This window comes from Erithacus rubecula (assembly GCF_903797595.1).
Source record: "Erithacus rubecula genome assembly, chromosome: 4".
NCBI classification, from domain to species: Eukaryota; Metazoa; Chordata; class Aves; order Passeriformes; family Muscicapidae; genus Erithacus; species Erithacus rubecula.
The window spans coordinates 61,800,299-61,821,480 of NC_136686.1; the positions used below are offsets into that span (position 1 = coordinate 61,800,299).

The window sequence follows — 21,182 nt, forward strand, 5'->3', positions numbered from 1 at the left end:
ACACACATCTCAGCAAATGTCCTTGGCTTCCAAGAAAGAAAAAGCTCATAAAATTAGCCAAGTAGCTCAAATGTAATGGTAGATCACAAAAGTAAGCAGATGTTAAATAACAAAACATAAAATATTACAAAGCAGAAGTGGATTATTTTATTTTATTTTATTTCCTTTCACTTTAACTTAACTCCTTACTGGAACCGTGGCTGCTGAAACAATAGTGGCCCCATGTGAGCTGCTGGGTTGCAGCTCCTGACTGCAGTGTCTCTTTCCCTGGTTTAACTGAGCACTGGTGGGGAGCTGCCTGGGGTTGAGTCCAAAGGTGCAGTGAAACATTCAGGGAGAAGTAGACAATGGGCTTCTCCCTGATAAAAAAATGAGAAATTCATAGTGTCCCAGCTGGAGCTGTGTGGAAAGGGAAGTATTGGGATTTTACAGACACCCTTCTCCATACTACACCCAACCAGCAGGAAGCAGCTGATCACTGTCCCCCATAGCAGAGAACAAGCAATGAAGCCACATATAACAGCAGCAATGCCCCATGCAGCATGGCTTAAACTCACCCTCTCTGAAGGAAATGCATCCATCCTCACTGACTCTTACAGCTCACTCACCTCACCAGGTTTAATTCTTTCTTTAGGACCACAGCCTTCTGTTAACACTCCAGCTGATGTAAATCTACGGTTTTCAAATATATACAAGCCAAAAAGTAGCTTTCTTTTTCCCTTTGCATCCAGCTTTGCTACACCCTGAAGTGATCTTTTCTCAGTAACTATTTTTCTTCTCTCTTCCCATATAGGAGTTAGAATATAGAGAGATAATATAAAGACTATGGATAATACATATACATGTATCTGTATATACAAATGAATATGTGTACATACATATATTTGTGTGCATATATTGGTATGTTTTCTGTGTATCTATCTATTTATCCATTCATCCACCCACATATACATACATACATGCACACACAAAAATGCAACCTTTTTCTAGGAGATGTAGAGCAGAAGCAAATTGCTCAAGCCAGCTGGAAGCGAGAAGGCAGGAGGACGGTGATACAACGCCCTGAACTGCCTCGGCTCTCCGGCTGCTCTGCGCTCACCCTGCCCGCTCCCGGCTTTTGGAGGATGCGACAAGTCGCAGTGCCGGGGCGCAGCATCCTCGGAGGAGCGCGGGTGTTCCCCCCGCCCCGGCCAATCAGGGCGCTGGGGGAGGGATGCTCGGGGCAGGGATGCAGGGTTGCCAGGCGACAGCAGCGTCCCCGTGTCCCGTCCCCCCCAGCCCTGTCCTCCCCCGGGGCCGGGCTGCGCTCTGCCCGCGCTGCCGGCGCAGTTAAACAGCCGCGGGGAGCCCCGCAGCGTGGGGCTTCTGCCACAGCCCCGCTGCCGGCCGTGCCAGGAGCGATAGCCAGCTCCAGAGTGACAACCAGGAGCGCACTCAATGAATAAATGGTAGGGGAAAGGCTCCGCCGGCCCCTGCGCGCAGCGCCGAGCGCCGGGGGAGGCGGTCTGCGAACGCCAGCCAGCTCCCACTCCCTGTCTTTGCAACTCTAGGTCGCCTCCTAATTTAAAGCTTTGCACCAATCCCCTTTGCCCGGAAAGGAGAGGAAATCTAGAAAGATGCCAAGCAGCGAGAAGGGACCCCAATTCACAGCGCCAGTCCCAGGCGCTGCCCGGCTGAGCAGAGCCAAAGTTGGCCAGAGGAACGGGAAGCGGGTGCTCCAGAGGAGAGGGGAAAGGAAGGGGATCATCGCTTGGTGATCTCCACCTCTCCGTCACGTTGTCCCCCTCTTCTCCTTCCCTCACAGCTTACCTCTGACCACTTAGGAAGCCTTGATGAGTTTCCATCGGGATCCGATCCAAGGTGGGGGGGAGAAAGGGTGATTGTTCCCAGAGGAAGCAGCTCCCACAAGTTTGGGGGTGAGACTCCCCGGTGGATGTTTAACGAGCGCATCGGGAGGCCCGCGATGCCCGGGGGCAGCTGGAGACCCTCAGCAGGACCTGTCCTCATTGCACGGTAAGAAGCTGGGCGCTGCTATCCCGCGCCCTGGTCCCTGCATCCCACATCCCCGTCTCTGCATCCTGCGTCTCCAATTCGCGCATCCTGCTCCACAATTCCCCGGATCCCGCATCTCAGTCCTCTCATCCCACTCCTTGCATCCCACACCCTGCAGCCCGGATCTCTGCATCCCGGGTCCCTGCAGCCCACCCCCGCCCCATTCTGCCCTCTGGACCAGACGCAGCCGCTGCCCGGGGCTTGCGGGTTGTGCAGCCAGGAAAAAAGTTTAGAGCGGCGAATTGCGAAAAGATTTCCTGACGGGATTCGGGGGGCAGGAGAAACGGGGAAGGGGGGAGCAGGAGGAGAACAAGGGTTTTTACACTTGAAGGGTAGGGCTCAGGGGCACCCCTGTAGTCGACAGATGGGCGGGGGGGAGGGGGGTAGTGTGCAGAAAGGAGCTGTGTCCAAATGCCCAGAGGTTCCTGCTCCCACAGGCTTTGGGGGTGAAGGGATGAGTTTTTTAAATTGCCATCCTATGCCCTTCCTTAACCTGGGGCAGAAAATGCCAAGCCAGCAGTTGGGAAAGCTGTGCTGAGTGCCCAGCTCATCTCCCTGGATCTGCTGCTGGGAGAGAGGGGGAGAGAGGTGGGGAACCTTAAAGAAATTGGAAGTGCTTTGCTCCTCTGGGAATATCTCCCCTGCAGGGACTTGGCTACCTCCAGGATCCTAAAATTGGATTATTTCTGAAAGGAAGGAGAGATTAGCAGGGTTGATACAGCCATTGTAACTCTTCCTCATGCACATATCTGCCCACAAATCTGTGTGTCCATGTGAGTACACAGCCAGCTGTGCAGGTGTGTGTGTGCTTCGGGAGCTGCTGTGCCTGGGGATGTGCCTTGCCCATGTCCCCGTGTCTCTGAGTGTGCAGGTGTGTGTGTATCCGTGCTTATGTGTTTGCTTGGATGCATGTGGATGTTTTATACGTGCAGATTCATAGGAATGTTATTCCTGGACAGTGTTTATTTAACCCTCTGTAGACCTAGAGGTGTGTGGGTTTGTACCTTCCATCTGTGTGTGTGCCAGCCACGGATCTGCTGGGACACATGTGGGTGTGAGAAAGAGTATCTCTATGCCAGTGTATAGCTAGGATTTGGGGGGAGAGAGTTGGATTTTGGGGGTTTTATCCCCCACATTATCACACTGTTTCAATGGATCATTCTATGTACCCATCCCTGTATTTCAGCAATCTTGATAAAAGTCAAGCAATTCATGAAAAGCTAGACAGGCATTTCACCAATACTGCATTGAACTGAACTGAGAATTTGCTGGTAGTTTGTGAGTTTTTTGGCTTCTTCTCAGTTTGTGCCACCTGCTGAAGATGATTTTAGTTCTTTTTGTTGTTGTTTGGCTTGTTTTTTGGTTTTTTTTTTTTTTAATTAGTTAAATCAGCTTATAAAAAACCACTCCACTGGAAGACTGTGAGACAGAACAGCCTGGGACACAGACTGGTACCTATTTCAGCTTGCATATGTCTCATGTTGATTAAAAATTCATGAAAACAATTTGAAAATCACACAACCCACCTGATAAAATACATATTTTAGCAAAATTATGTTTTTCATTTTCTTGAAATGCACCTAGATCATGATGACTTCTGCTGGTTTTTTATGTTAATAAATGTATTAGAAGAAAAGGTAATTTCTCCAGTTATATTGGGAAAAATTACACCTTAAGCTAATTTTATTCACAATTAAGGTAATAGAAAACTTATACTTCTGTAATGTTCATCCTTTGAGTGAAATCAGTAATAATTCATGCAAATCCATTTTAATGAACTGATTATTTGAAGAGCAATGCAAGTTAATGTTCCTCTACTAGAATATTTCATACTTTAAGTTCTGTGAGTTTATTTGTTTGTTTGTTGGTTTGTTTGTTAGGGGTTTGTTTTAAGAATGATGCTGTCCACTACTCTCAGTATCTTTAGAGCCCTCCATTATACATAAAATACAAAAGACTCCAAAATAGACAACATATTAATTTCCCTGTAACTTAAACACAAGTAAAATGGCATCAATATGAAGTCAATTAAAACTAGATTTTCATCCTGAATTCAGGCTTTCCTAATCACTGTTGATGTTTGCCAGGGTTACTTGTGTTGATGACCTACTTATAAGCTTCTACAAATAAAGGAATAAAGTTTTTTTACGCAAATGTTGACACCTTGTCTAGGAGTAAGATTCTAATTTTATCACTGAAAGACTGGATCTAAAGCAAGATGCAGGGGTAAAGCATCTTTCTGGATTCAAATAATGTTTTTACAGTTAAATAAATGTGACAAAGCAAAGTACTAAATCAGACCGGAAAGCCAAAATAGAATAAATACATTACAAACAATGCTATCATCCAGTTCAGTGGTTTGTGTTACATAAGTGGAGCTGAATTTGGAAATGAAGGCAGTGTAGGGACATGTTGTGGCATTAAAGAAAGAACAATTTGGATGTTTTGTGTGAACACAACTCGCCCATGGCAGTGTCCTATAGAACATAAATTGTGCTGTGGCTCACAGAGTCCTGTATAGAATACTCCAAGGCATGAAAGACCTATTCCTAATGTTGCTTATGCCAGGGTCAAGTTGCAATTTTACCTTTAAAGCCAGTGGGCTAAATTCTCTGTTTGCCTACAAGTATTCAGGTGGGTCACATGAGGTGTGCACCCACCAAAAGTCTGGTTTAGCAGTGCAATTTGAGAATCCAGCCTCAAGATTTCACAGGGTGTGATCCTGTCTATGAGGCTGTTAAATTTGCCAACAGCATCCTACTGAAGGGACTTCATTCTCTGATCAGTTTTTGAAAGCTGTCTCCAAAGTCCAATAAAATTTTATCAGGATTGTTGCACCTTGTTTGCTCCAACTTGTTGTGCTATAGTTATTGATCAGTTAGTACGAGTTTTTGTCACTGGTAAAGTCAGTCTCAGGATGCCAGAACACCACCAAGGTGTTTGACAGGTGATCAGACAGCATTATTGTCTGTGTGGAAATGTGTATAACTATGGAAAGCTACATAAGCTTTTGTGAAGGTGATGTAATATTGACTGTTGGGGCACTTTTCTGCTTATTGGCATAAAAATGAGAGCTGGTTTAAAGCTTAATCAAGGACTTAGTCCAGGTCAGAGAGCTAAAGAGAAGATTGTCCTCTTGCTCTCTCATAGTGTGGAGAATAAATCTGTGCTTTAATCCCTGAGTGGGTTGCATTTGCAATGGAGTATCCACTGCCAACAAAATGGGGTGCCCAGAGGGAGAATCAGCCACCCTGTCCCTGCAGCCAGCCCTGAATGCCCAGAGCAAAACTGTGCTGGACCTGGGGTCCAGAGGAGGCAGGAAAGGAGGGCAGCATCCTCCAGTGGTACCATCCTCCTAAATCTCTGCCTGTGACTCTTTCCTGCTATGAATTTAGCAAGACAATTTTCAATCTGATAATCCAGCCTTAAACTGGCAGAAAGAAAAAACCTGCAGGACATTTCATTGTATGAAAATAAAGATTGACTGAAAATCCTGAGTTTATTTAGCAGTAGGAGTAAAATGACAAAAGAAAAAAAAAATCCTCCAAGGCACAATGATGCCTGGGAATAGCCTAATGCAATTGTCAGGTATTTCCACTGGGACTAAGCCACAGTTCATTGTTAGGAGTGCTTTAACTAATGGAGATTAGTGCAATTTCTTCAGATCTCTTTCTTCAGGTAAACCCAGAATGCCCTGTGTGATCTCAATGGATTTGCTGGCTTACCTATTGTCTTAAGAGGTTTTCTGACATTTATTTCAGGGATGTGCAGATTTTCAAAAATACTGCAAGAAATATACTGTCTTGTTTCCATTGTTTCCAGCTGCCTTTTAAGAGTAATGCAGCAAATTTTCATGGGGAGTAAATCACTGTGAACCTACCAAAGTCAATAAGAAAAGAAGTTACAAGAGTACAGCGATTTATATTTAAAAATAGGCTGTAGAACTATGTTGCTTTTATCTGATATTGGTCCTCTCAAATATAAAATGATGTAGTTGGAACAATTATCATGCTGGTTTTCATAGCTATGCTGAGATTATGGGAGTATTTATGTAGTCAGCAATGATACTGCTTGTGTTGGAGCATATGTAAATCATCAACAGGCTTTCCCAAAAATGTTAGAATCAGGTTAGCAGTTTTTCAAACTGTCTAAGACCCAACATATGCACATGCAAAAGCACAGCCTTAACCCCAGTTACTGAGGCATCCTTCCTTTAAACCTGACAAGTGGCTTGAGCTTGGTAGCACTGATGACCTGACCTTCAGGGTCACTTTCCCAGTGCATCCAAAGGGATGCAGAATGATCCCCAGGAATATGAACTAGATCAAATATGCATCAAGCAAGGTGTGTAGAGAGGGAATTGCTGATAAACTTTTCATGGATGAAATGGAAACTAGGACTTTCAATGGATGTTGTCAGACCTTGAAATTCTCCGTTAGAAAAGTGAATAGAGAAGGAAAAATAGTTGTGAAAACAAAACAAGAACAAAAAAAGATTGAGGAAAATATCTCTGTACAAGACAAAATAGGAAAAATAAAGGGAAGAAAATTGCTTGATAGGAAAAGGAAAAAAACATCAGTAGAGATACTCAAATGACTATTCAAGCTGGAAGAAAAGTAAATTAAATGATAAGCCCATTGTGGGAAGAAGAGATTTTGTCAGATGAAGGTGATGAAGTCAATGGAGACATTGTCAGACTCCAGAGGAAAATTGAGCAAGTCTACACAAGAGAGAAGTCAAAAGCTAAGTGGGTGACCACAAAGTCACCAAATTCATAGGGCAGAGCTGTACTAGGAGAAATAATGGGATAATTGGTTTTTCATGTGAAGAAGGATGAACGTGTTAGTTTAGAGTACCCTTTAAGGAACAGAGTACCTAAAAGAAGGGGTGCTGAATAGGGGAGGTAGAGTATGCCAGTGAGAAGAAACAAAAATGATCTTGAGAAATGAGAAGTGCTTGAGGAGAGAACAAAGAGAAGAATAAAATAGGGAAGTAAAATGAAAGGATTGGGACTGGCATGACATCAGAGGAAAAGCACTGACAAAGGCTGGGAGAAGAGATTGACAGAAGAAGAAAAAAAAAGGAAGGAAAAGAGTATCAAAGGATGTGGGAGGTACAGAAAAGTCACCTCCCACTGGTACAGAGAAGGAGCTGGGCATGGGTTTGCCAGGAGAAAAGAGCTGAAGGGAACCTGAAAAGTGAGAAAAATCTTTGTCTAGAACATGACATGCTGGTGGAAGACAGAGAGAAGAGAAAATGTGCAGAATGTAGAGCCTGACAGCACCCTCAGCTGAGAAACACAGTAAAACTTCAACATCATCTTCCACTGCCATGAAACGAGCCCACACAAACCAGGGACAATTTTTGTGTTACCTAAATGCTGCATCTGGAGAAGGGACACACCAGGACATGACTGCATGACCTGGGACTCTGTGGGACTCCAAAGGACCCTGCTGAGCTGGCACAGACCCTGCCCTGCTCTGTGAAGGAGGATGCTGCAGGCAGCTCACCCAGCCTGGGTTCCAGCACAGTGGGATTCTCCTCTGGAATGAGCCCTGCAGGAGTTGGTTGAGATAAGTGGGCATCAAGGGGTTGACTGATTTTACTGAGAGATTCCAAACCTCTTCAAAATTAATGTGTCAGATGCCAAATCTAACACTAAAGGGACATTCATGAATTGCAAAAGGCTCTGAACACTGTGTGGTCAAACAGATGCTGAGGTGTAGGATGGGACACCACTTGAAACTCTTACAAAATATTGTTTCACACCTAAATTCTTAAAATTTATCCCTAAATATATTCCTAAATTTTTTCACCCCTAAAAGTTCCTAAATATTGTTTCATCAGTGGTGTGACTCCCTGCTCCACAGACATGTGGGCTGGTACAGAAATTATAATTCTCTGTTATGGGAATGCAGGTTTTCCCTGGTGAGGAAAGAAGTCCTACAGAAAGCCAGTTTAGGGTTCTCTGAGAGGCTCCTAGACCAGCATTGACCTTGTTGACCTTGAGCAGTTAAAAGTGCAGCTCACCCACATCAGGATGGGGGTCTATTTTCCATAGCATAGCTGTGATTTCTCCTTAGATCCCAAACTGTCCCCAGCCTGTATCTGTCAGGCTCCACCATGGGACACCTGCAGCTGTGCTTCAGAGAGCATTTCCACATGTGTGTTTTGTAAGAGATTTTTGGCTGAGGTATTTTTGGATCCAGTACTTGCTGCCTAGCCATTTCTGTATTGCTTTGTAATTGTTAGATATTATATTGTTATTATTAATTTAATTCACACTGGTTGCACCATATAGTGAAGAAATTATCAGGAAAGCATGAGAAGACATGCTCTGCTAGTGTTTAAATATATTACATTTGTAATGCTTAGGAGAAATTGGCTGCCCTACTGTTAGACTCACATAGCAAGAAATGTGATAAAAATCAAGGAACAAATTTTGGGGAGGTTTTCAGAACACATAGAATGATTAATTTTCCCCTTTCATTTATGTATTCTATTTACCTATTTATTTATCTATCCATCTATTTGTCTTTCATTTCTCTATCTATTCTATTACCATTTATCATCATAAAATATGTGTCACCAAGTATTTTTATGACAAGAGAAAGCTGATAAATAGACAAAAGGATGGAGAAAAAAGAAAGATAGATATATATATAATATATAACACACACACACACACATATATATATATATATTTATATATAACACATTTAGGGTTCCATGCTGAGATATTAAAATAATATGTATGGATCAGCTCATGTGGTTAAGAAATGTCAAAAAATATCTTTCTCTGCAAGATCATTTAAAAATTGGTATTTTATGTAAAAACATAATTGGTTTTGCCATGACAAATCAGTTTTCAAGAAGCTTCCTTATAATTTTTTGTGAGATTAGATGTGTGTTTGATTGTTGAGTCTCAGCAGGCAAGAATATGACTATGGACTTCTTTGCTTTTTATCACCTTTTTATCATAGATTTTAATGGTCTTTTTACCTTGTAGCAAATGTATTTTACCAGTATTTAACTCTGCCTTGCAAAAAGCAGGGGAGAAAAACACCCACATGAGGCGTCAATGTATTAATATTGGATTAAATCTTGGCAAAATTGTGTGAAAAGGATTCCTTACAACACCTCATAGACCTTACAGTTTCTTGTTTTCCTTATTATGAAATACTTGTCCATAAAAGAATATTTTACTAGAAAATTTGCAAAGTTTATAGGAATCTTCTTAGATATTTCCCAAACACTGTAAGAACACACTAAAGAGCACTTGTTAAATCTGTCTTTCAAGCATTTCTTTGTATTCCCTCGGGATCTGTTAATTGTGCTGCTCATTTTGCTCCTTGCAGCCACGGTGGCTTTAGAAGAGCCCTGACAATACCAGAGATCAGCAGACAATTCATTTTATCAAACAGGTGCAAGCTCATCCCACACTGATGGATGGTCAGGTTGAGTTATCAGGCAAGTCTTTGCTCTCAGAAGTGGAGGAAAAGGAGAGCAATTGTGTGAGCAGCACTCAAGTCTGTTTTAGCCAAATACTCCTAAACCATACTGCTCAATCTGCTTTATCATTATTACAAAATACATCTACCTCAAAAAAATTTTAAAAAAAAGGCATTTACTTCATAACCAAGAAAAGAAATAAACTGTGTGCCTCAGGTCTTAAAAGCAGAGCAAACCCCACTGCTGTTCCAACAAAAGCAACATTCAGCCCTTGTCCTTTCTGTCCATTGCCATTGTAGCTGTCATAAGGTGCATTTACATATGGCCAATCCCACAGCTGATTCATTGAGATGATTTTATGGGTGAAAAGGGAACATGACTTAATGGAGTAACTCCAGGAATACAGATAAAATCAGATAACTTTCAGAGAATAATAACTTTCCTTTCTGAAATGGTCTTTAAGAGGAGAATAGCTCTGCTTAAAGCAATCTTTTCTTCTTCACTCAGAAGTGATCTCCGATTAATTGTGCAGTTTAGCTGAACTTTGCTTTCCTTGGTATCCTAGGAGAAAAGCTCTGACAGACTGGGAATTTTAACTTGTTTGTAATGTAAACTCAGTATACTGGTGGTGCTTTTTCAACACTCCAGAAACTGCTTGGGAGGAAAAAGAAATAAATAAAAAAGCTTTGATCCTCTGAGCAAACAAAGAGGGGAGAAGGAGGTTAAAAGAACCATCATTTGTTAAAGGAAAAGAAAATGTGGGAAAGGTGTTTCTATTTTAACAGAGATTGAAAAACTCTTGGATATATCAGACACTTCAACAGCATTAGAGGCTACTGATGAATAAGGTTTGATGCTTTATTTTTATTGTGTCATTGACATTTTTGAGTTTTCTAAGGATTATGAAATTCTCAATAATATCAGTCATCTAGACAAGATTTTTTTTTTTCCCCAGAAGCAGCTATCCAGGACAAAGCTTAGTGATTAATGCTAATACCTTGAGTATCAAGCTCAGATAAACATATTCCCAGTGGCATTATTCAGTATGAAGAAAGGATGAGTTTAGTCTGGAGGTAACATCAGGTCCTGGGAGCTGAGATTTAATTTGTATATCAGGTTTTTGGCCAAAGGTTGGAATGTAAATTGAAGCTTGCAGTAGCAAGGAGGGGTCTGACCCAGCCATGTCCTGTTGGCTGCTTTTCTCTGGGACATGCTTCCACTCCCTACAAAGTAGGTATTTTGGCCAGTAGGTAAGATGAAGTCAAGTCTTACATTACTTCTACTCACCTGCCTGTGTATTCCACATTTTTTTTAAGGAGGGAAGCAGACAAATAGTTGCATTTAGACCTAACTACCTTAAATCAATGTCCAGGGAGCAGCTGCAGAATAATAGGGTTTCTTAGTCCCTGTGATTTCCTGGCAAGGGCACAAGGTTCCAATTAGAACTTACCCTGAGAGAGTGCAGTGTCCATTAGGGTAGAAATGGATGGAAAGAAACCCTTTTTAAGTGAGATTCTTCATTTTCAAAGATTGTACACAACGTTCCCTTTGCCTGAACACAGCATTTATAGTTCCACAGATAATGACACCAGTAAGGACCTCATCTGATCCATCTCCCCCTCCAAAGGTGGCATAAACTGTCTTTAAGTCTTTATTAACTGATACTTGTTGAATGATTGGCTTAAAATCTGCAGTGACAGACATTTCCCAGCCTCCTACAAAAGTATATATCTTAAGTGCTACATTGCTCTTATGGACAGAAGGTCTCCAAAGCTTTAACTAAATCTCACTCTTTGCAACCAAACCTATCACTCTTATCCTCTCTACTATGGAAATTTGAAGCAATTCAGTATCTTCTTTTCCATTCCAGCCTTTTATATTGCAAAGGGATTAGATTTTGGCTGTTTAATGTTCATTTAGGTAATGTCCTCCTCAGTCCTCTCCTCCTGACTCAGTGACAAAACTGGTTTTCTTTTGGCATTTGCTTCTTTAAGTAGCTTGTTTTTATTGCTGTTTTCCTTTTTGCCTTCTCCAGTAGCTCGTCTGGATCCATACCCAAAAGATGAGTACAGACAATGAAAGGCTTGAGTTCCCTTGTCTTGAATACAACATTTCTCACAGAAATCCTTTGCACCATTTCTTTCTTCTGTTCTCCAAGCCTCACTCCAGCCTGCATTTCATCCAATGAACCCTCAGGAGCTGCACAGAGGCATAGTAAAGTCCTTCTTCTGCCACATTTCAATTTTCTATATTTTTTCTTGACTCCTTGTGGTCATTCCTAGTTTGCAACCACATCTACCTCCAACCAAGTGATTGTCAGCCCTCCCACCCATATTAATATTTCAGAAGAAAAATGTTAAGGCAGTTTGAACAACCTGTTGCTTTGTCTTTGCCAGAAGGGTCTGTGTGGGCTGTGGCTTTTCTTGGCTCAGTCTCTGCTAAAGGCAGGGGATGTTTTAGTGCTGCATTGTCCATCAGGTGAAATGTGCAGGTGCTTTTGCAGAGGGGAACCTCCAGACCAGCTCCAAGCACAAATGCATGATGAGTGATGCAGAGCTGAGTGGAGCACACAGAGGTGTGAAGGGTGATCATCTGGGGATTCCAGCTGCAGAACCATGGCAGGGCAGAAGCTGCTCGTGCTCTCAGGCTCAGAATCACAGAGTCAGGTCTCAAATGAGATGTTTGACTTTGCTGCTGGCAAAGCCACACAGAGCTCATCTACATTAAGCCTGATGAATGTGGCATTAGGCAAGAAGCCAGAGCTTCATGACCCTTAGACACACTTTGTGCCTCACTTGTTTAATTTCTCTTCTTTTATTAAGACTCAAACTTTTCCCTGGCCAGTCTAGAATGTTTCCCAAAATGTCCAGGACATAGATAATGTCAGAGAAGTCCAAATGAAGCTGCCACAGGTACTTGCTTCAAAGGCTCCATAGAGAACCCTTTACATCTGTTAGGTTCATACATAAAAGAGTATTAGTTACTGCTATTAAAGAAAAAACCAAACAAACAAACAAAAAAAAAAAAAACCCCAAACCAAAACCAAAACAAAACAAAAAACAAAAAACAAACAAACAAAAAAAAATCACAAGGGAAAAAAGAACCTCAAGAAGGAAAAAATAAAAAACTCATGTACCTGTAGTAATTCATGGAGCAGCTTAATATGCCAAAAAAAGTTTCCTCTAGAGTTCTAATTAATTAACATGCTGTTTTAATGTATCTCAGTGAATTAAAATACAACCAGTCCAACTCACTTTTTCCTTACCATTAACTTCCATGCCTTGAATTCCCCCTGAACAGGTAAGAAGCTGCTCTAAGGATTTAACTGGCCTGACTATACAGAGCACAAGTCACATTATGTGTGAGACAAGTCCCTTTTCTCTGTCTAACTTGGTCATGTTGGGACAGTTAAATAATCACTCCTTGGGTGCACTGGATGAAAGGGAAGATTGGTGTCCATGTCAGAGAGAAATTTTTACATTCTGGGATAGGGAGACACAGAGAGGCATATTCAGGCAACCCAGGGATGCATCTGATGGTTTTTTTCACTGCCTGATCATGGTCAGCAGGGCCAGGCATTGTAATGCCACTTATTGAATGGTCAACAGTGTGCTCCCAAGGCCTTAAAAATACAGTTTCCAGGTAGATTCATCTCTATTTAATTGACAGGACTTATCTCAGTAGTATTTTAGAGTGCTGCAATTTTTTTGCAACATTTTTTTTAAAGCACCAAGTAATAGGTCACTAGTATGTCCCATTTTTGTCCATTCCCCTTTGTGAGATAGTTTCAGTGCCAATGATTACAATTAAATACTAATATAAGTAGTTTTCAAAAATAAAAGCACATTCGGAATGATCCATGTTTATCTTCAGAGACTCAGGGCTGCAAAGACAAATGGATTGAGAGGGATTAAGCACAAGGCTAATTGTTCATTAGACAACCTAAGACCAATTAAGTGTGCTAATCCATTCAGTATTTTTTCTGCTATTTCCATTACTATCCATGCCAGAATTATTTTGCATGTATTAATTCACCTATGCTTATTTATTAATTAAAAAAACTCTCTTGAAATGCAGGTCGTGCATCCTGTAGTCTTTTCTCAAGCAAAACTTCCATGATAGCAGTAGCAGAAGGACTTCAGGATGTGACTGGAACTCTCTGTACTGCTCTTCTCCTAAAATAAAATGTAAATTCTTTCAATAAGATTAATGTGAGTGCATTCTCCATCGTATCGATTCCAGATACTCTCCATGTTTAATTAAGACATATTTTTCTGCAAAATTATGCATAATTCTATGCAGTGTTCAATGAAAGTGGTCCAGACTATACCTGACTAAAAAAATTACCTAAACTTTATTGCTGATTGCTGACTATTATTATGTATCAGTTTTTATATTATTTTGATATGTAATTGACTAACTGTTTGCCATAGAAGTAGACAGAGAGTTATTGATGGCTAACTTGATTATCATGTCTTCCAAGTTCCAAAAAGCAATTTATTTTTTTTAATCATCTACACATTAATATTGTCAGCTACACATTAATATTGTCAGATTCCGACTTCCAAAGTAATCCTGGGAGGAAAACAGACTTATCATAAAATTATTCACAAAGATGTCACCACAAATATGGGAAATGGGCCCCAGGCCAGGTAGTAGTGCAACAGGAATGGGTTTAAGGTTACAGAAGTTCTGAAGCAGAGCATGACTAAACACCATGGTATCATATTGCTGTGGAAAAAGGAAATTTTCTACTAGGATTAATAAACAGGAGTATTGCCTTCACAATATGGATTGTAAAGATTAATTTCTACTCAACACTAGTAGGGCCATTTTTGGAGTATGGTGTCCAGTTTTGAGAATTATGTTTTAAGAAAGACTATAAATCTCTTGGAGTGCACAGAGTATCAATATAGAGAATTGTGTGGAACAAATCGATTTGTCACAGGTAAGTAAAAGGCTTAAACTGTCACATAGAAGCCTGGACATCAGGAAAAGCTTTTAATTGTAAGGAATAAGACAGAATAAACTGCTGGGAAATTGAGGAAGCTCCTGTCACCAAAGTGTCTAGAAAAGTTACCCAAGACATTAGTTAGATAAGACATAAATAAAATTGATCTTAATTTGGGTAATAGCAAAGGAAGATCAAGATCAAACCTTTGGGGGACCCTTCTAACCCTCTTCTTCTTTCACTGGCCTGAACATAATTCAGGGCTCCTGTCCCGGTCTGTGTTTTGCAATCCTCAGCTGATGAGGTGCAGCAGAGGCAGTCAGAGCATCACACTGCTCTAGGGGAAGAGAGGAGAAAATGGACAAACTGCAGGAGCAAACAAGGTTCTGCTGCAAGAGAGAGGCAAGCTCTGCCATGCAGGGGCAAATCATGTATACAGGGCAAGAATGGATCACAAGTCTCTGCTTAGTTCACATGCAGACTCCTTGTGAGTGATTCAGTGAAGACAGACACAGCACGTAAAGACCATGAGCAGTCTCTCATTGTCCTTTTGGGGCTGTGCAGAAGCCCCTCTGTGTCTGCAAAACCAAGCATTAAATGAGTTCTAATATCAGGACAACAGAGAAACAAGAAAGGAAGGAGCAGCATGACTGGTGCTGTCAGCTTTAAAGTCTACTCTGCGTGCTCACAGGCTTTGATACCCGCATGTGTAGGCAGCACCCTGTGTAAGGTTAGAAACTTATGTGTGTTTTTGGAATATTTGCATAAGGAAATGAATGCAGTAAATCTGTTGACGTCGTCAGTGCAGAAGTACTGTAACTCTGAAGCTTTCTGCACTGCAGTGATGATTATGAAACTAGTAGGTAGTTTATGTTATTAACTCAAGGCGTCATCTTTAATAAATACTCATAAAACACATCAGCAAAAACATAAACTGCAGCAACATGAGTAGAAAATTTGTGACAAGCTCTCTATCACAGATAAATTGTTAACACTGCTGTTCAGTAATTATTTAATCAAAAGCATACTTAGGGAAAATCTGAAATAACAAGAGAGATTTCAATTTTTAGACTACCAGTCCTATCTTTATGTTAATTACTGAAGCAGGGTTATAGTATATTTTAAAAAACTGTGAGATGGTATTGAAATTCAAATAACTCCTTTGAGATTTTATGGCTCATATAAAATGCAAAGAAATTCAGAAAGAATTTTTTTTTCCAAATTAATAATACTCTCTTAAAATGTGATGAAGAATTAGATGTTGTCTTCTGAAAGGACATTATGTTTTGTCATGATTTTGTGAAAAAACATTCATGTCATGGATAGGAAGGATATATCATGTAAATTACACTCTTTCCTTTCTTTCCTGAAGTTTTTCTTCCATTCAAAAGATACTGTGTCTTTCATCATTCAAGGCCTCTCTTCATTGACCCTGGAGAATACTGAAATATTCCTTTTATCTGTCCTAAATCAGGTGAACAATAAAAAGATATTGATTTTTCAAACAGTATAAATAGTTCACGAATTTATAAAAATTTAATTCAGGATTCAGTGGGTCAAATACTAGGTTGTGATAAATTAGCAGCAAACAATGGAGCTGGATTATGTTATAGCAACTGGCAGTGCTGTTCAGTTTGTCAGGAATGCTTCACTTCCATCATTTAATAGCTTCAAGAGATAATAACATCTGCAGTTTGGGGTTTTCAAAGTCAGCCTCTTCCTTCCCTCACTTTTACTCCAGCAGTAGAGAAGACTTTGCAGCAAAATCTTTGCTCTGTAATAAAACATCTCACTTGCCCCTCTCCCTGAGAGTGCTGCTGCACTCTGAGCTTGGCCATCACCAGTAGGAAGAGGAGCTGATGGCATGAGAACATGAGTCATGACCTGTCCCAATCCCCCAACTAGTGTAAATCAGTGTAACTGCACTTTACAAGCTCCAAGGACAGAGGTAGTCTGTAAATACAGGAAATATAGAGGTTATGCAACATAAATAAAGCCAGAAGAGACAATTCAATCTATCTCCTGCCCCAAAGCAGAGTCAGTATTGTTGTGTCACTCCTGGAAAAAGGTTACTTTTTCCTGAAATCTTGTGAAGGTAAAGACTCCACAACTCTCCCAGACAGCATGTCCCTGTGCCTCAGTACCATTATGACAAGAACAGTTTCCCCTAGTGTCTAGCCTAAATATTTATTTTTATGGTTTAAGTTCAGTTCTGCTTTGGCTAATGACTGACGCAGAATTTCTTTCATCCCAATTAATTTCTCACCCCTGAGCTTGATGCAGCTTTGCATACAATCTGGTCTGGGCACAACTGTGATGAGCCTGAGACTGTTGATTGGATTTGGGAAACTGTGAGTCCCAGGCCAGTGTATCTATGCCTTCTCCAGGGGTCTGAAACTGGCACACTTCTCAGTCTGAGAGATCTTCCAGTCTGCTGACTTGGCCATCAAGCCATGAAACATTCATTGCCTCTGGAAAGACTCAAAGTAATGCTTCTGAAAAAAAAAACAGTCCAAGGATTGGGTTTTTTCCCTTTGTCACCTTTTACAGGAACATTCTGTTAGGGTTTTTAACATAAGAAATAGATACAAAGACATGTTTTAGACTGTGTGATTAGTGCAAAGGAAAGCACTGTCTCATCAGTGGCATAATGCTTTCTTTCTAAGTTATAGCATCTCTAATCTTATGCTCTTTAGTGAGAGCAAACATCAGCCTGTGCATTAAGTGTTTTTAAATGGCATTGAGTTTTTGTTGATGATGCTTCCAACTAATGCTTCACATTATTATCTCTTATGCTTATTAAAAGGAATGCTTAGTTTCTCTCAAAGTAAAGGATTTAGTGTTAGGTGAAGAAAACAGCATTGGTTTGAAAATAAAATAGAGTATAATTAAAAGACAGAGCTATTGCTGGTGAAAAGGGCTTTGATGAAAACAGTATTGAGAATATCAGAAATGTCTTCTTCTCTGGTGCTTTCTTCTCTATTAATGGCCTATTCTGATATGATCAATAAAAACTCCTTCAAGGGTCACAGTGCTTTCCAAGCTGATTATTGCAAGGAAAACAAATCTGTTCAAAGCCTTTCCTGAGTAAACAGTTACTGATAACACTTTATCCTCCCTGTTCATTGCTCCTCACTAGGCCTTGGTCTTCTCTAGCAAAGCAGCTGGAGACAGCAGCCTTGGCTAAAGCTCAGGCTGGGGGCATTTCCACAATGAGGAGATGCACTGTGGCATTTTCCTGGCCCCTGCTCACCCTCACTTGGTACCAGGGTCAATTCACTTCTCCTGAGATGGGGAGAAGGAGCTTGCCACTATCTGGTAGTCAGAGATATGTTTAGACTTTTCCAAGGCTCTTGTCCTCAGTGCTGATGATCAGCCATGCTCTAGGGCCTGGAGCTCTTCCTCTGCTTGTTTAATCCTCCCATTGCACAGTGATGTCCTTCTGATGTTCCTGCCTGAACTTCCTCCCTGAAGTTTTCCAAGAGCCTCCAGAGTATGGACAGACTGCCTGGCAAGCTCCTTTTTGCCTCCTGCACCTTTTGGAGATGGTCCTCTTGAATTTCTAAGACTCTTGCTGAATTTTTCAGACTGGCATCATGGAAGAATACCTGAAATTACAAAACAGGGTTCTTTTCTCAGCTCAGGCCCATTCTTCTGGAGTAAAATTGCAATTTCTCAGAGGGCCTTTGGGCCTGTAGAGAGTGTAATAGGATCTGGATTGGTGCCTGGCACGTAGGCAGTGATCTCCTCACTCTTGCCCACAAACCTCCTGCTGTCTGCAGGCTGAGAATCTTGTGCCCCAAGCCCTTGAGGTCAAGTGTTTCTGCAGCCCAACCAAGTGTGTGGAGAGCAACTGCAAGGGCTTAGCTGGTTTTACAACTATGTTTTGCCTCTGGGTCTCTAGTACCATTCAGTTTTCCTGACTAACTCCTTGCGGTTAACCAATTGCTTGCAGTTCATCTCAGACACTTTAGACTTGCACCACACAAACACATTTCCTAAGCAGGCAAGTAATTCTTTCCAATTCAAGTCAAATGAATGGATTTCTATTGGAGACTTTCGCTTGTGATTAATACCAACAGTGAAAGTAATACTTAATTTGTCTCATGTCCCTCTAGAAAACCAAAACTGTCTTGACTCTCACTCAGGTGTCTGGAAGAACAAGATCTCTCATCATTGTCCCTTCTATGAGATAATCTTGATTTCCCCAGTTTAGAAAAATCTTGTGAATTTTAGGGGATGGGAGTGTGGGGGCAAAAAAATATTTGTAGTGACTCCTTGTACTTTTCACCACTTCTCTGACTACCAAAGAACTGGTGTTTCTTTGGGTCATTTCATTCCACAGCCTCATTTTTTTTCCTTAAAAATTAAGGAAAAGAAGCATTTGAGGGTGGGATTCACCTCAGCAGACATAACCTGAATCCACAGTGTGGAGGTCTACATCTTTGGAAAGTCATATTTCATGATAAGAACGAAGAATTACACTTCAAGAGGGATTAAATTGACCTGTTTTAGACATCTAAAACATGTAGGAAGAGAGAAACAATGTTCAAAAGTATTATTTTGTTGTTGTTGTTATTGTTGTTGTTTTAATAAAGTGACTTTAAAAGGGCCTTTAATAAACCATATCACATGCACAACCATAAATTCTGACTGTTTCATTAAAAGAATCTCACCTAAATGTCTAGGGTGGGAATCCAGCAGTTCAGGCTCAGTTTTATCCATGTTTGTCACAGGACTGAAATTTTAGTCATAATTTTATTCATAGCCTGCTCTGTAGCTGAACTCGAGCAAGGTGCTATGTCAGCGAGAGAGGAAAACATGGTGCTGCTGGTTTTTTCTCTGGTCCTTGCCAAGCTGTCCTCCCTCATTTATTTCCACAAGAGTCTGTTCCAGAGACTTTTTCTTTGCAAAACATAGGAGGGAGGCAAAATGTGTCTGAGATCCCACAATGCCATCTTTATTATTAGGAGATGAGTTTGTCTTGCAAAATGAATTTTCTCTCCCAGATTTCAGAGTTTGCTTTTTCATTGAGGTTTGACTTCTTAACCACACATGAAAGCAGCAACTCTTGTGCTGATGGGGTTCTCTTGCACTGTTATACCTGTGCTTCCTTTAGTGTACACAGATGACCTCTGTCAGAGAATGAATAATGACAGACATGGGCTGCAGGAACCTTTGTTTTGACCCAGTGAAAAGAAACTTCCTAAATTTGTAATGCTAAACTGTTAGTCTTGAAGTGGGAATTAATGCAGGGAGGTCTTTTTGCTTGTATTATATAAGAGGCCAAGCTGCAAAGTCAGTTATGACCCCTATGCCTTTATGGCCCCTATGTCTTTAAAGTCAGTAGAGATGTGAATTAGTCACCCATAATCTTCAGGGATGCCAAATTAAAACTGTGTTAAAGTGAGAAAGAAATATATTAGAAAGCCTGGCAAGCATTCAAGTCTAAGCTCACTGTTCGTCTTGATCTTGTTGATTTGAAAGATTTGCATTTCAGACCTTTCAGAAAACATTAAGTTATTCTTTCAGTCATCTCCTAGTGTCAACACACTGGTCCAATATTAAGGTACTCAAATATGCAAACTCTTCTCAGTTTACATACTATGCATATGTGATAACTTTCATCTTGGTTATAATAAAGACTGAAGCAAAAATTTCCTAAGCCAAAAATTTTAACATTCTTAAACTAAAACACTGTTTCCTGTTCACAAAGCTGATTTGGGCTCAGAGCTTCTGTGGTTTGAGTGTGGAGGAGGTTGCACTGCACAAATTAAAGCAAATACATTTCCTTCCAAGTGGTGCTGTCAGAAAGTCACTTCTGCTAGACTCCAGTTTTCATGTAGAGGCATTTGCAGTATCATAAATACCTGTTCTTCCTCCTCACGTCAAGAGTCCCTGAGACCTCACGTTCCCTAATTTCCTTTTTGAGCACAGATTCCCTGACAGGGTTCACCAGAGTTTAGTTTAAATTTGGTACCTGATGGGTTGAGTTCTTTCTTTTCTTTCTTTGGCCTTTGCTGTCTTCTTTAAAAGCTGCCATGCATTTGAAGGTCTCTGATTAAAGGCTAGACTTTGCCCTTTCTGCATAAAGCAGCAGGAATCAGAGTCCTAAGGCTCCCAGGAGTGCATTCTCATGATTTCCCTCATGTACTCCTTTCTCCTCAAAGCTACCTTTTATTCCTCCTCCTCTGGTGCACTTTGCCTCTCTCATTCTGAAGCTGGCTCAATCAGAGCTAGGGGAACTCTTCCCTGGTGCTGTCAAAGCTTCCTGGAGATTCCCACATACCCTAATCATGCAAAGATTTTCCCACCTGCTGGATTTTCTTCTTGTTCACCAAGTCAGCTAACTTCTAGCCCCAAAAGACAGGAATACTAACAGGAACAAGACAGGCCTTTGTAACATCCATCTTCTGTTCAATGGATGTGATTGTGGTTAAAATGGTTCATTCCTTTACATATTAAAATCATCCAACTATTAGTTCAAGATCTTCCTCTGGCTTGGTGTGATTTAACCAGGTAACAGCAGCAATTATAAGGACATTCCCCTGCTGAAACTCAACACACCATCTACATTGCTCCAGTCCTATAGTCTGGGCTGTATTTAACTTCAGGGTTCAGGGATTTGGGAAAATTTCTCACTTTTATGTTTTCTGCTTGTACCAAGGGTCTATAATCACCTTTGCCCCAGTATCTGTTGATGTAGCAGAGGAATAATTACAATAAA

The 21,182-nt window shown here is 40.9% G+C and overlaps 1 protein-coding gene across 3 annotated transcripts in view; it reads left to right on the forward strand.

The window, feature by feature from the left end:
- The first annotated feature begins 1,219 nt into the window (after window positions 1-1,219).
- The window catches only part of GRM3 (glutamate metabotropic receptor 3), a 101,763-nt gene continuing 81,800 nt past the window's right edge, over window positions 1,220-21,182 (forward strand). For 2 of the 3 annotated variants that reach the window (XM_079304349.1, XM_079304347.1), the window contains exon 1: window positions 1,308-2,013. The gene's annotated coding sequence lies outside the window, so the exon portion shown is untranslated. Of the gene's footprint in view, window positions 2,014-21,182 lie in introns of all 3 variants that reach the window. The other variant, XM_079304348.1, reaches the window with a different exon arrangement.